Here is a 13,580-nt window from a genome sequence, read left to right as displayed (position 1 = left end):
GGGTGGGGCGTCCCTGGGTCAGAAATGTAGAGGGGAGGAGGGTGCGTTGGTCTCCCACCTTGCAGTCCGGCCTGTGAGAACATCCCCTCCAGATGAGGCAGCAGAGCCCACGTGCCTGAACGCCTGGTGCTCAGGACAGTAAACAGGTCTGACCGCAGGGCTCCCAGGGCAAAGAGCCAGTGTGGTGGTTTGCCAAGGTAGCCGCGCACAAGTGAGTGGCGGTGCCGTTACGAACGAGGGTAGCAGTAAGTGGCTGGGATCGAATCCATGCTCATCTGACTCCCAGGCTGATGGTTTTCTGTGACTCTAGGCTGTCTCTCTGCTAAGTGTAAATCACGGTGACAGGTAATTAATACTATGAAGCTCGCAGTGCAATGAGATGGATACAAGCTGAACTTAAATGACTATAATGCGATGCTCCTTGGCTCCCCGACCTCTGCACAGCCCACCACTGCTAAGCCCGACTGCTCTTCGTGGCCCTGCTTGACTCTCCCAGGGCCCCCTGACCCCGGCCCCACTGCCTCGTTCAGAACCGACTCCTGACCCCCCATCCCGCCCCAATACTGCAATAGTCGTTTGGCCTCCTTACTTTACCTCCTGTGTAAACACTTCTTTTTTTGTTTAAGTAAAAACGTTTAGCTCAGAAACCCTTGTCCAGTGTATCTGACCCGTAAAAATATTTGTTTTGTTCGCACTGTCTTAGAAACAATTCGAATTTAAATGTCTTTTCCAGAGATACCCCGTCAGTGCCTGTGGTTCTGCGCTGCCTGTTTAACTCATGGACTGAATCCTCCTGGTCCTGAGAACACTGACTTTGGCCCTTTTACACACACGTAATCCACGTAAAAGTCACTGTCTCACTTTGAGTGCAGGTCCCGTTCCTTAGGCACCGGCTTCTCACGAGCATGTGCTTCATCTTAGGTGGCTTTATTTGTTTATGTTTTTGTGCTGAATGTTGGTTTTTGCTTTTTGCTCCAAGATGGGGGTCTATATTTTGAAAATCAGATTAGGCCAGTTGCATTTATTGATATGGAGAATATTTTTAGTATTTTGTCATTTTTAATGCTACATTTACTATTTTTATTGCTCATTTGAAACACATTTTCCATGAAGCTCTCCTGTGGTTGTTCTGTTTTATGTGTGGACGTCTCGTAAGCCGGACATTGGTGTTTTGCTCCAGCAGTTACTTTTATTGCTGCCCATTCTTATGTCTTGTTCTGTCCTTTTGTACTTAAATGACAATTTGACTTGGTAGAAAATTCATCAGTTGCATTCCTTCTTTGACAATCTGCAGGTGCTCCCCCGCCGCTGGATGGAGCGGTGGGAGGGGCCATCCCGGAGCCGGCCTGATGCTGTCTTACAGGGGACCTAGTCTTCTTGGTCTGGATGCTTAAAGGTTCCTTCTTTCCCTTGCTTTCCAGTAACTTGTGAATTTTCCTGTCCTTCTTTCAATGACTGCTGTGAGCTTTTCAATCTAAAGAGCATATTTTAAAATTTTCTTACAAAATTCAAGGCAGTTTCAGTTAAATCCCAGCTTTTTTGGTTAGATGCTGATAAGCTAATTGTAAATTTTAAATGGAAATGAAAATGATCTAATATAGACAAAAGTGGCATTGAAAAAGAACAAAATCCTAAATGATTTCAAGACATATGATGGAACTACATTAATCAAAGCTATGTGGTATTGGCACAAGGATAGAGAAAGATGCATAGGAAGCGAGAAACAGACCCTGTATCTATGATCACTTAGCGATTCAAGGCAAGTCTCAGCGAGTGGCCCTGGGACAACTGGTAGGCATATGAAGACAAAACCAAACGTGCAAACTCTTACACCATCTGAAGCATCAACCTGAAATAGGTCCTAAGCCCAAATGTAAAGGATAAAACTACAAAACTTCCAGAAGAAAACAGAGGAGACAATCTTAGTGACCTTGAGTTTGGCAAAAATTTCTTTAAAAGAATCCCAACACCACTAATTATAAAAGACAAAAAAAAAAAAAAACCCCAATAATAAATGTGACTTCCTCAAAATGAAAATGCTTTCTCATTAAAACACATTGTTATGAAAATGAAAAAGCAGGTCACATCCTGGGAGAAAACATGTGCCCAGCAAAGGACTTACACCCGTAAAGACCTCTTACTACTGAACCGTAGGCAAACAAGCAGTGTGGTTACAGTGGACAGAAGACTTGGACGGATGCTTCACACAATAAGATACACAGATAAAAAATAAAAATGAAGACACTGAGCATGATTGGTCACTATGGAAATGCAAGTTGAAAGCACAGTGAGAAACTACTGCACACCTGCCACGAAGGCTAAAATTTAAACGTCTGACCGTGTCAGGTACTGACAAGGGTGCGGGAACTCGCACACTGCTGGCAGCAAGACGACATAGTACATCAACTTCAGAAAATGTTTGGTAGTTACTTACAAATGTAAACAGGTATCTCCATGTGGCCCAGCCTTTCCGTTTGTAGACATTTACCCAAAAGAAATGGGAATTTTGTTCCTCAGAAATACTGGCACCCAATGCTTACAGCAGCTTTAAAAAAATTATTATTATTTGGTTTGTTTGGGGTTTTTTGGGGGGAGAGTAATTAGGCTTATTTATTTATTCATTTTTAACAGAGATACTGGGGATTGAACCCAGGACCTTGTGCATGCTAAGGATGCGCTCTGCCACTGAGCTGTACCCTCCCCGCAACATACATTTTTAATCTTTATTACAATTTTATGAAGTGGTTCTTATCCTCATTTTGCTGATGAGGAAAATGTATTTCAGAGCTAGTAGGGAATTTTGCTCAATAACAATTCATAATCAATATTAATTAACTAGTGATTAACATATGCAGTCCTGAGCGCTCCCCTCGGGAAGCATTTCAGAGCAGCAGTCCCGAGAGCCTGGCCCCGCGCACCAGATCCTCGGTCCTGGACGGTCAGCCTGGCTCGGCCCCCAAGGCTGACAGAGGCTCACCGCCCTCCAAGGACACTCGGGGAGGTGCTGGGGCCGCTCGCTCACCCTGCTCCCGGCACCTCCGGGTCCAGTCCCCACCTCCAGCCAGCCCTGGTGCCCCTCCCCACTTCGGACCTGTCACATGTCACGTACGCCATCCTCCCGACCATGACTCAGCTTCTGTAAGCCCAATTTTAGATCCCACAGTGTCCTTTGGAATTTTGGGGTAAAACCTGGCCAGTTTACCCCATGTGCTCTGACTGCAACGCTGCCTGTCAGATGGACGGGACAAGGAGATTGTGTTCTGAGAAGCAGGCTGCTTGGTTGAGATGTCAGACAGACGGACAACTGTCTGCCCTCCTCTGTGCCCACCAGACCACAGGGTGGTTGGATGTGAAGTCAGCTGTGTAAGGAAGGTGCTAATTTTCACACAACTGTCACACTCTGGCAATCCTTCTCACCTCAGGGAGGAGGTAGAAGGTTGATCCCAGGAACTGGGGAAACAACGCATCCTCGCTTTCCCAGGGTCCCCAAGGCGCGGCCCCGCGGCGGACAGGGACAGGGCTGTGCGCGGGGACGGGGCTGTGCGCGGGGACAGCTCGGACGCCCTCCACCTGCTGCAAGAACCCGGCTCCCCGCTGGCGAATGCTCTCATCTGAGTAAGGGCTGGGAGGATGTCTCGGCAGCGCAGCCCCATGGTGAGGGCCCCTGCCCGACGCGTGTGGCCCGGGCCGTCCTCCCTGGTCCCGCCTGCGGCCCTGGGACTGAGTCATCACCGCCATCCATCTTCACAGCTCCCTGTCCTCCTCTAGAAGGTGATGCTGATGGGAATGTAGCCGCCCCAGAACTCTGGTGTCAGGAGAGGTGCTACCTTCCCCGCTGCCCCATGGTGCCTGCACCCCAGCCGCGGGGCGGGGGAGGTTTCTGTGGAAGAGTGAACAAGATTTCACGGAGCTGAGGGCCAGGGGCAGGGGAGGTAGGAGTGGCACTGAGCCAGGTCCGCCTGTCCGACACACAGCAAGCACAGCGCTGAGACGCCGACTGCAGCACAAAAAGGGTTTATTCACTAGGCAGCCACACGAGGAGGTGGGAGAACGGAGCTCAAATCCACCCCCTAAAGGCGAAAGCTCAAGGTACTTATGGGACAAAGAAGCAGGGTGTCTGAGGCCCGGGGAGCCGGGGAAGGTGATTTGAGATTTTAAAACGGCGAGGGAATGGTGGTTCCGTGCAGCCCCGCTAAGCGGCAGGTGTCTTCGTGGGAAGCATACTCAGACAATGGCACGTTAGCCTGGTCTGAGGGTGGAGTTTCAGGCCCTCTGATGTCACCCACCAAGCAGACACTTGCACATGCTCAGTTGGAGGGTCAGTGGGTCCCAACCAGCCTTCCCCAGCTTGAGTTGGACTGGACACAGCGGACTCCAAGTCCCTGCAGAACAAGTCAAGCAAGCGCCTTGATGTTGGAGGACATGCAAGTCTTTGTAAAAACAATTAAAGGCAGGTCACAGTGCCTTCTTTATTAATTTAGGGGGGACCACTACAGTTTAATGGCTCTCACTGGTGGTCACCCTCAGTGTCAAGAGTGACCCCCCAGTCTCTTAGAACAAGCAGGTAGATGGTGGCAGGATTAGTGGACACGGAGAGAGGGCGCATGAGGCGGGAAGCAGACGCGTTAGACGCCCCGCTGCAGCTGCGACTCCACACGGGCCTGCCGGGCACCCTCTGAGTGGTTCTGAGCTGGGTGTGCAAGTCCGGAGTTGTCGGGCCTGGATGGGTCGTGGAGTCAAAGAATGGACGAAGTGGCTTAGCAGACCGTGAGGTGAGGTGCAGAAGAGGGCTGGAGGTGGACGTCGGAGGGACAGTCATTTGTAGATCAGAAAGCTGGCCAAGACCCCAGGAGGGCCACACGGAGGGACGGAAACAGTGCTGGCGGACTGACGGGTGAGGGGGCAGAACTTCACGGGGCTGCGCCCCGCCCAGTACAATGACGACCGAAGCGTGGACGTGAATCCACCGTAAAACCAGGTTTAAAAGTGGAACTGCTGGCGAAACAGCTCAGTTTTCCTCCTGTTCGTTCGTATCCACCTGCAGACCAGCTGCTCCTGTTCGCTGTGCTCGCTGAGGATTTTACTGGATGTTCGACACCTGCATCCCGAATCAGGGGCCCCTGCAAACCCAGCATCCATCCCGGCCCCGGAGGCCAAGAGGCAGCAGTAAGAGCCGAGAGGAAGCGGACGTGACTCCTGGAGGTTGTCCCTTAGGCTGGAAAATACAGAAGCCGGCTGGCTCTTTGAGGGATCCGTATCCACAACTGTTCCCTTGCTGCTGTTTTGGCTAAATCCACATCCACCCCTGCGGGTTAGAGAGCGGAAAACTGGGAAGATCTTGTATTGTGTCACCCAAAGATTAAGGCGAGAAGAAAATAATGGTCTCCATACGGATGCAGAGACGTAGGAACCTCATGGAGGAAAACGATGCGTGGTTGCTAGGCACTGCTTCTGTTTGTGGGTGAAACTGTGACTCACCCATCCCGACAAAAGTCTTTCACACCGGCGTGCGGAGCCCGGGCAGACAAGCTGCCCAGCCTTCCTGAACGGGCGGATGGCGTCTCTCTGTGAACACCGAGACCGCGCTCATCTCGGAACGAATGGTTCTCCGTCTGATCCCCTTTCTTCCATCGCAAGGACAGGGCATCCCAGCAGGAGCACTCTCCTCCCTGGCTGCATCCTGCAGTGGAGTCAAAAGCACCCGTGTGATGCACGGGGACTTGCTGACACGTCAAGTTCTTCAAACCCAGAGCTTGAATCCTGGACCCCTTGCAGGGGCGGTTCCGGGACATTCGTGACTCACAACATTGATTGCAACCATTTTTGAATTGTCTTTTTTTCTACACCCTTTCCTCTTAATAATTTGTTATAAAAAACCTACATACAAAAATTTCAAAGAAAAATGCAATAAACACCTTAATATCTATCCTGCACCTCATGAAGCAAAATTAGGTGAGCTCTCTGTATATCCTTCTGACTGTATCCTCCACACTCCTGTCTGCAGGGAGCTGTTCTGAATTGTGTTCATTTCCAAACATCTATATTTTGACAGTGTATGTTTTTATTCTAAAATTACATATGCTATTTAAAAACTTTTATTTTGCAATAATTTTATCTTTTTATTGTAGTTGATTTACAATGTTGTGTCAATTTCTGGTGTACAGCACAATTCAGTCATACATATACATGTATATTCCTTTTCATGTTCTTAATATACATTAATATATAATATAGTTACCTGTGGTATACAGTATAAACTTGTTTACTTTACTTATAGTAGTTAGTATCTGCAAATCTTGAACTCCCATTTTGTCTCTTCCCACCCTCTCTCACCCCTGGTACCCATGAGTTTTCTATGTCTATGAGTCTGTGTCTGTTTTGTAAATAACTTCATTTGTGTCTTTTTTTTTAGATTCCACATATAAGTGATATATGGTATTTTTTTTTCCTCTGTCTGACTTACTTCACTTATAATGACGATCTCCAGGTCCAACTATGTTGCTGCAAATGGCATTATTTTATTCTTTTTTATGGCTGACTAGTATTCCATCGTGTGTGTGTGTGTGTGTTGTGTGTGTGTGTGTGTGTGTGTATGTGTATACACCACAACTTCTTTATCTAGTCATCAGTCAATAAACATTTATGTTGTTTCCATGCCTTGGCTCTTGTAAATAGTGCTGCTGTGAACACTGGGGTGCACGTAGTAATTCTAGAGTTACAAAAATGTTACAAAATAGTACACAGAGTTCCCATATATCCTTTACCCAGTTTACCCTGATATTGAAAACTTATGTAACAATTACATAACTAGCAAAACCAGGAAATTAACATTGGTACTGTACTGTTAACTAAGCCACAGATCTTTTTCAAATTTTATCATCCAACAGTATATCTTATTGACGATTTACCAAATCTGTTGTGTACAAATATGAATTTACTAATAGAATATTTTCCTTGGATTGGACGTTCTGAGTCAAAGGACATATGCATATTAAATATTGATAGAAATGGCAAAATTGTTCACGAAAGAGGCTGTATCAATTTACATGACCACTCTCAGCGGACAGAGTACCTCCTTACCCACACCCTTCTCAGCACAACATATGACCAGACTTTGAGACATTACCATTGATAGGTGAAAACGCTGCTTCATTTTTAAATGAGAGCGTGATTAAAATAAAATTCACATTATCACAAATTCACCCTTTTAAAATACAACTCAGTGGTTTCAGTTTATTCAAGCCTTTGCAGCTAGCACAGCTAACGTTAGGGTATTTTTACCCCCTCATGCCTATCAGCAGTCACTCGCCTTACTCCCTCCCCCGCCTCCTGGAAACCACCAGTCTGTTTTTTATCTCAGTGGATTTGCCAGTTCTGGACGTTTCATATAAATAGAATCATACAATATGTGGTCGTTTGTCATAACTTCTTTCACTCAGCACCATGTTTTCGGGATTCATCTATGCCACAGCAAGCATCAGTGTTCCACTGTTTCTAGTGACGGGTAACACTCTACTGTGTGTGTCTGTCACACCGTGCTTATCCACTCATTCTCTGGTGGGCATTTGGGTTGTGTCTGCTTCTGGGCTATCATGGATAATGCTGCCCTGGACATTTACATAGAAGAGCTTGTGCAGACGTACATTTTCATTTCTCATGAGTGTACTCCTAAGAGTAGAATGGCTGGGTCATTTGGTCATACTATATTTAATTTTATTTTTTTAAAAACTGAAATATAGTTGGTGTACAATATTATTTCAGGTGTACTACATAATGATTTGGTATTTGCATACACTAGGAAATGATTATCGAGACTAGTAACCATCTGTCCCCCATACAAAATTATCGCAATATTATAGACCATATTCCTTATGCTGCATATTACATTCCCGTAGCTTCTTTATTTTTAAACTGGAGGGTTTTTTGGAGGGGAGGGCTTAGCTCAGCGGAATAGTGCATGCTTAGCATTCACTTGCATGCACAAGGTCCTGGGTTCAATCGCCAGGAAAAAAAACTAATTACTTCCCCCCAAAAATAATTAAAAGAAAACTGGAGGTTTGAACATCTTAATCCCTTTTACCGATTTTGCCCAGACACCCCTGCCCTGCAAGAAACTGTTTGTCTCTGTATCTATTAAACTGCTTTCATTTTGTTTGCTTGCTTTGTTATTTTAATTTCACATATAAGTGAGATCAAGTGGTGTTTGTCTGTCTCTGACTTATTTCACTTGACATAAAATCCTCTATTATTATGCAGTTATGGTTAAGAGTTACTATGCCTCTTCCTGCAAAAAACAAATTGACAAAAAAAATCAGTAAAGACATAGATGACTGAGCAACGCCATCTACGGTCTTTATGTAACGACATCTACAGGATACCGCGCTGAACAAGGGCAGGGTACATGTTCTTTTCCAGTGCACGAGGGGAGGATACAGCCGCTAAGATAGGTGATGTGCTGCCATATAAAGCGAGTCTTAAAAAATTTAAAGGGACCAAAACCTTGCAAAATGTATTTTCTAAACACGGTGGAATTCAGTTAGATGTCAACAACCTTAAAATATCTAGGAACCCCCCCCCAAACATCTAAACAACACACTTCTAAATAATTCATGGGCCAATGACAATGTCAAGGAGAAATTGGAGACCGTTTTGATCTGTAGGACAACAAAAGACACCACATGTATGTTCATGTGTGGATGCAGCTAACACCGCGTTTAGAGAGAAGCTGCAGCTGCCAACGCTTAAACGAGGCGTGGGCAAGAGGTCCGTGGCTGAGACGCGGAATTAGCAGACATCAGCACACTGGGGTAGCGGGTCAACGCAGAGTTCCCAACCCAAAAGCAGAGGCCACACACGGACCTCAGGAAACGCCAACTCTAAGGGACGTAAACAGACCGGACAGAAAGGGAGGCAGGAGAGAAGCCAGTGAACTACGAGGTCCGATTGGCTTCTGAATGAATTCCACCAGCTCGTGGGACTAACGCAAGGATCATCCTCATCTTGAAAACAGCTGTGAAAACGCCCTACCGCCCAAAGCCTTCCGCTGCAATAGCCTAAAAGGCCACACGGTGGCGCAAAAACACCGGCAGCCCTTCCCAGGCCCGGGGTTGTAAACTGCGGTGCGAGAGCGCCCTCTTCTGCTGTGTGAGCGCCGGCGCATCCGCCTGCTGAGTCGTCGACTGGCTTGGCACATTTTGATGGAGGTGTTACCGCGTGTTAGGGACTGGCACTATCACTGCGAGCAAGACCGTTTTCTCCCCGGGTGTGGGATTGGAGCGCAAAAGAAAAAAAAGTAAGTAAGTCAAAAAGGGTAATTCCAGCTGATAGTAAAGGTTTGGGAACAACAGAACTCAGCATTCTGGAGAGCAAGTTGTGCTGGTACAGAAGCCTGAGCCGTGGAAGAGACAATCGCTCTGCGGTCAGGACCGCTCGGAGCCGACTGTCCACTGTTCACATGGAGGAGCAACCGCACACGCCTGGTCATCTAGGCTCGAGTTCACCTTCACTGCTCTTGCTGACTTTCAACACTGAAGTAAACAGCTTTTATTTTGCCTCGCTGTGGTCTGACTTTCCTTCTGATGGACAAGTCCAGTTTATCCACCTACTTACCTCCCTGTCTACCTGCCTACTTACCTGTCTATCCAGTTGTCTGTCCCATCTGTCCATCCATCTATCCATCCATCCAGGAACTCATTCCAGCTAGGAATCGACCCCCCTCCTTGCATCTCCATGGGGAGTGCCCCTCTGTGTTCTGTACTAATCCTCTCAGGAAAGCAAAATTCTGAGCTTAAATCCAGTAAATTGGGACAGGCTCGGTGGCAGGAGTGTGGAGAGTAAGAAATCAGAGCTCATGAGCTGCTGTTGCAGAAACTTGAATTTGTTATCTGGAGAGAAGAATCCTCAGAGTGTGGGGCTGAGGTCAGGGCAAGGTGAGAGTCTTCTGTACCTGGAGTGATGGAGAGAACGGGACGGCTTGGTGACCTGGAGCGCAGAAGTGAAAAGGCTGCAGGAAGCCAGTTCTGATGGGATAAATGATACATCTTTCTACAGTGTTTACTAGAGGGAGGTGCTCTCCCTGCACATGGGCATCAGAGAGAGATTTGGGGGGTGTGGGAGGGGTCAACCAGTAGATGGTGGGTCAACCAGATAACTTTTGAGATTCCTTATCATCCTGAAATGCTCTGATTTTTTAAGAGAAATTGGAAAAAGTCAGGAGTAAGTAGAAAGAGGAGTCAGGAAAAGAAACCAGACAAGCTGGCAAAGTTGGAGTAAAGCCAGAAAGTGCAACGTGGATCTGGAAGCCAAAGGGAGGAGCGTGGGCGCCGGGGCCTCGTCGGCTGAGGCTCACACGGGATGCAGGTGGAGGCGCTGGACACGGTGACCGGGAAGCAGGTGGCGAGCACCTGGAGGAGTTCTGGGTTCCCAGCTGCCCGGTGATAATGAGATGTGATGGCTGTGGCTTTACAGGGCGCTTCCCGACTGAGACCCGCCCTCCGCTAAGGAAGAGCTCCCCAGGCGTCCGCTCCCAGAGTTCAGGTCGCTCTTAGGACCATTTCCCAGGGCCAAAGCCCGCCTGGTGCCTGTGCCTCCAAACACGGGGACACAGGGCCTCCCTGGTTGTCTGCTCCTGGGCGTTGTTCTAAGGGCAAAAGTAATGAGCATTCAAAGCAGCTGTGAGACTGGTGGGAGAACAACCTCCGCCTCATAGATACGCTTGGTTCATGGAGCCCAGCGTTCCGACTCACTGAGTTTCAGGTCAGCATGCGGTTAATTAAACTCTAGGGGCTTCCGATGGAGTTGGAAACTCTGGGCAGCGAGTTGATCGTAAGGCATTCAAAGAGGAAAGGCAGCGAAACCCCTCCGCCCGGCGCGGTGACCGGCTTGCGCGGTCGGCAGGCGGGGCCCCGCCCGCGGGGGGGGGGCCGCCTCCCGCTCCTCCGAGTCTGCAGAACCTCTGTTCTGGGTTCGGTCGGCTTCCGGCTTCCGGCGACGTAGCAGCCTCTCCTCCGCGGCTACGCCCGAGACCTCGCCGCTGCATCTGGGCGCCAGCAAAACGCCACCCTGGCCCGCCTCCCGGGCACTGGCTCTTGTTTCTAGAAGCCTCCGCGATTCTGAACAGCGTACACGTTGTCTCAGACCTGGAGCCCCGAAATGGGGCCGTTTCTGGGTTTCTGACACCCTCCTGTGGATTTTCTGTTGTTTTGGTTTTCTTTTTAAGTGACCTAGAAAAGATTCTGCTGCTTGTTAACAGTACCAGCTGGAGCTACATGGTCTTGGTCCCCAAGCAGGCAACGTGCCCACGCAAAACAGGGTCTCAAGCTTCTAAAGCCAGAGCTACCTGTTCTCACATGAAACATCCGCATGTGGTTCTGGTGTTTCCTCCAGTGTCTGTAGTGTCTTAGTGGGAGGGTGATAACAGAGTCATTTATTGCATTAAAATATGCAACCGAAGCAAAGAGTGCAAAGTGCAACCGTAAGATGAGCAGGTCCTTTAAGTTGTTTCACAATCTGTTAAGAGCTCTAGTGACAACAAAGTTAGTCTACTGAGCTTCCAGGCACTTTTTCAAACGTAGTTTTTGAGCCCATCACATGTGTTGGTGGCCTCGCCGTGTGACAAGAGTGGATGGAATGATGAGTAGGTGAAGTGGTGCACGTCTTCATCCAGTCCAGCAGTCCGGTGGGGCGGGCGTGCTGGTCAACGATCTGTCCACATGTCACACTGTAACGGTGACGAGGGACACAGAGCAGAGTGCTAGGGCATCGATGGCTTATTGGAGTGAGGTGTGACCTCACCGGGGATGCCCCAGCACTGGGGGAGCCAACAAGTGAGCTGAGATCTGGTGGGTGAGCTCCGCTGAATCTTACAGAAGCTCTGAGCCTTGTTTCGGGGCTGATTTTCCTAGTTTCTTCCCCATTGGTCTCTTGTGGGGAGATTACTATTTGCGATCTTGAAGGAGGAGGAGTAAAAAACAGAATTCATCTAGGTCCCTGCATTTCCCTAAAATTGCCAACCTTCCCGCCAGTTTCCCAGAGAACCTCCCCTAGTCCTGCATGTTTAAAGAGTAGTTTATAAAAATCATACTTTTTATTTTAAAGTAATAAAGACTACTATATTTCCAATTATATAGATAACTTGTATCTCCATATATACAGAAAATGAGAGAGAAAATTAAAAAGTAGACATTAAAATTATTTAAAAACTTGTAGACACTGTTAAGATTTCAGCAAACTTTCCAAATCTGTCTGTACAAGTACAGACATGCTTTTTTAAAAACTTAACTGAAAACTAATTGACAAATATAATTTTATATGTTTAGTGTACAACGTGATGATTTGATAAACAAATACAGTGTAGAATGAGTACCAAGATCAAGATAATTCACACATCCGTCACCTCACACACTTAGCTCTGTGTGTGTGTGTGAATCTTAAGATCCGCTCTAAGCAACTTCCAAGTATGTCCTACAGAATTATTAACCCTGCTTAGCATGTTATGTACATTAGATCCTCAGAACTTATTCTTATAACCAAACATAAGATAACAAAGTTTGTGTCCTTTGACCCATTTCCCCTCCTCCCCAGCCTCTGATAATCACCATCCTATTCTGTTTCTATGAAGTTTCATTTTTTTAAAAATTTTCACTTTTAATTGATACCATCCAGTATTCACCTCTCTGTCTGCCTTAATTCACTTAGTATAATGTCCTCCAGATTCATTCGTGCAAATGGCAGCATTTCCTTCTTTTTAATGGCTGAATAACGTTCCATTGGGTGTGTGTTAACTATATTGCATTTTCTTTATCCAGCCATCCATTGAAGGACTTTCAGGTCGCCTCCTGGTCTTGTCTGTTGGTAATAATGCCGCAGTGAACGTGGGATTACAGGCGTCTCTGTGAGATCCTGATTTCATCTCCCTCAGATTTCTGCTCAGAAGTGGGATTACTGGATCATATGATAATCTTATTTTTAATTTTTTGAGGCGCGTCCGCACTTTTTCCCATAGTGGCTGCACCATTTACACTCCCACCAACAGTGCTCTAGGGTTCCCTTTTCTCCACACCCTCCCCAGCACTTAGCATCTCTTGTCTTTTTGATGCCATTCTAACAGGTGGGAGGTGATACCTCATTGTGGTTGTGATTTGCATTTCCCTGAGGGTTAATGAGGCTGAGCACCTTCTCAGGTACCTGATGGCCTGATACCAGCGCGTCTCCTCCCAGGGCAGCCTTCTCCGTGGAGCACACACACCGGGTGGGTGCTGGGGACGAGCGTCAGTGCACAGCTGCGTCGTGCTCCACCACAGGGATACAGTCGACGTGCAGGCAACCAGTCCCACGCCGATGGACGTGAATTTATAATACTTTTTCATGATTTTAAACGATGCTAAGATTAATATCTTTGCACATACATCTTTGTTAGATTGTTCCTTACAGGCAAGTTACCAGATTCTGTCTTCACTTTTAATAATTAAACACATGAAAAGAGGCAGCTTCGCTGAAGCTCAGGGAGCGGCGTTTCCTCTCTCATCCCCCTCCTTTCCTCTGTGACCCCGGGGCCCTTCCCGGTCACACTCCTGCTGCTG

At 47.5% G+C, this 13,580-nt stretch overlaps 1 long non-coding RNA gene across 1 annotated transcript; it reads right to left on the bottom strand.

Annotated features, from left to right (window-relative positions):
- Window positions 1-5,610: 5,610 nt before the first annotated feature.
- On the bottom strand, window positions 5,611-10,821 carry LOC140697939 (uncharacterized). Its single transcript, XR_012075322.1, has 3 exons — window positions 10,746-10,821; window positions 9,634-9,946; window positions 5,611-5,680 (listed from the first exon to the last, which is right to left on the bottom strand). It is a non-coding gene; the product is annotated as an uncharacterized lncRNA (long non-coding RNA).
- Window positions 10,822-13,580: the final 2,759 nt, after the last annotated feature.

This window comes from Vicugna pacos, chromosome 8 (assembly GCF_048564905.1).
Source record: "Vicugna pacos chromosome 8, VicPac4, whole genome shotgun sequence".
Taxonomy (NCBI): domain Eukaryota; kingdom Metazoa; phylum Chordata; class Mammalia; order Artiodactyla; family Camelidae; genus Vicugna; species Vicugna pacos.
This window is presented reverse-complemented; position numbering and strand designations above follow the sequence as displayed.